Genomic DNA, 2,861 nt, shown 5'->3' on the forward strand with positions numbered 1-2,861 from the left:
TTCTTGTTCTTGTTCTTGTTCTTGTTCTTGTTCTTGTTCTTGTTCTTGTTCTTGTTCTTGTTCTTGTTCTTGTTCTTGTTCTTGTTCTTGTTTTTTGGTGAGGTCTTGAACAATGAGAGGCTTTCCAGATCTCTTGAGCCCTATCCCATGGATGATATGAAGAACTGAATTATTAGAACTCTGAAGGAATTTCATCACAAAGGGAGAGTGTAGGCAGAGACAGAGGGTAAAAAGCATCTAGAAAGTAATTCCACATGGTTACCACATGGGTTGCTATGTTTGAAATGGGGAGAAATAGAGAAACAGGAGACCATGTAGAACAAACTAAAAAGGAGCCTAAACTTATGTGAAATGCATCAGGTAGGGGAGACAATCACTTAGGCTGGGTGGAGATGCAGTACTAAAAGGGTAGAGACAGTAACTGCCAGTCTCCACCCAGTGTAGATGTTATTTTACTAGCTGAGAAGGGAAGTGTATTAGCCACTTCTCTGTTGCTGTGATAAAATACCATCCAAGAGCAGCTGTGATAAAATACCATCCAAGAGCAGCTTGTAGAAGGAAGAAGGTTTATTTTGGCTTATGGTTTCAAAGGGAGAGTCCATATCGCTGGAGTGAGGCAAGGTAGGCGGTGGCTGGAGGAGGAAGCTGAGAGATCCATCATATCTCTAAACACAAAGCAGAGACTGAATCAGAAGTGTGGGTAGACTATCAACTCTCAAAGTCACCCTCAGTGACATACTTCCTCCAGCAAGCCTTCTCCTCCTGTTACCAGTTGTGACACATTTCTCATTCAAAGCATCTCTGATGATCGAGCAACTACAACAATGCCAGAAGGCTTTGGTCTAGGTAAAGTTCAAAGGTGAAGTACACATGGTGGTAACTGACAGAGTGCGGAAGGAAGGAGACTATAGGACACCAAAATGACCCCCAGCCTAAGCCAATCATAATGACTCATGATTTTATTCTTTGGGAGGGAGTTGAGCAGAATAACATGTTCACAGAAAAGTCAGTCAGCCTGGTTCTGAGCAANATGAAACTGAGGCTCCCATATAACATCTCTAGAGATATCAAGGAGCTGTTTAAGTGGATATAAATTTTGAGTAGGGGGCTACTTTTGGCATGGCACTGGCCCAGCACATACAAGGTATGGGTTTGCGTCCCAACTCTTCAGTAGTGATGATGATGATGACGACAATGATAAAATTANGGTAAAAGTTCTGGTCTGGAGATGTGGGTTTTGAGGAATAAGATGTGCATCCTGGGTTCATGGAGATGTTTCTCAGGTGCCATTTGACCCTTTATTTCTCTAACTCCCATAAAGAGGTTCTGAGATGTTCTCTATGCAATTCTTTGTCTTCAAAAGATACCACAGATACCATGATTGAGGTGCACCATGGGAGAAGTACAGACAAAACAGAAAAGGAAACAAGATGGAGAGCTGAGGCACGGCTGAACAAAGTATGCACCTGTGAAACACTCCCTAGAGAATCCTGTACTGAGAATCCAAGAGCTGACATTTGCATGGAATAGAGAAGTGAACGCAGAGCCATGTTGATTACTGATGTTACCATAGCTGTGGTCTCACACACCTGCTCTACCTCTTCCCAGCTGTGACGGTTAGCCTGAACATATTAACACTTCCCCGGTACCTATTGATCTGACAAATGCTTTGCTCAAAATAACTCTTAGAAACCACCAGAAATAATTTGATTTCAGGTGGCAAAGCCAGTGGTGTCACTTCACTGTCCTATGTCAGTGGCATGGAAGCTTTCTTAATCTGTTCATAATTTAGTCCTCAGGGACCCTAATGACCTTTCTCTTCCCCCAAGATGTCACACTGGTCTATTACATTGATGACATTTGGACCTAGTGAGCAAGAGGCAGCTATTATCCTCAACATAATGGCAAGATATTTGCCTGTCAGAAGCTTGGACATAAACTTGACAAAAATGCCAGGTCTGGGAACCTTAGAGAAATTGTCCAGTCTGGTAGTGAAGGCATGTCGAGCTATCTTCTTGACGATGAAGGTGAGCTGTTGCATACGGCCCCTTCTGAGAGAGACCACAAAAAGGTGTAATGTATACTGGATGGAAACTGCAGAAGGAGTATATTTTTCATCTGCTGATCCAGCTCATTTACCAAGGTTGAATTATAAACCCCTCAAAAGATATGGCACACATGAATGTGGCTTTACTTGATAATAGGATCTTTGCAGATGTAATCACATTAAGATGGGATCATAGAGTATTAGAGTGAGCCCTAATTCTAAAAACTAATGGCTTTAGATAGAAATAGAGACATGATAGCACATGACAGTAGAAACAGTAAATGGAGAGATGCCAGCTATAAACCAGTGAAAGCCAAGGATTGCTGCAACTTCCAGGAGCTAGGAGATAGATAGATAGATAGATAGATAGATAGATAGATAGATAGATAGATAGATAGATAGATAGATAAAGGATGGTTTTCCTTCAAAGCTTACAGATGGAGACTATAACACCTTGAATGCAGATTCCTGGCCCCTGTACCTGCACAAGAATATATATCTAACTTTTAAAGCAATCAGTGTATGGCAATTTATTACAACAGCCCTNGAAAAGTCACATATTCAATCACCTGAAGAGCTGTGGGTTTGAGAAGAACTCTGAGCAAGAGAAGGCTTTGCAGTTGATCCACGATACTGTATGAACTTTTCTGACACTTGGGCTCTAAAATCCAGAAGATCTGATAATATTGGCCCTGGAAAGTCAGACAAATCACCATTCAGAGACTTAGGTTTTCCAAGCAAAGTTCTACTGTCCTTTGTAGACAACTGCACATGATTGAGAAATAATTTAGTCTGTTGCTGGACCCTAGCAGAG

Source organism: Mus caroli, chromosome 9 (assembly GCF_900094665.2).
Source record: "Mus caroli chromosome 9, CAROLI_EIJ_v1.1, whole genome shotgun sequence".
In the NCBI taxonomy this organism is placed as follows: domain Eukaryota; kingdom Metazoa; phylum Chordata; class Mammalia; order Rodentia; family Muridae; genus Mus; species Mus caroli.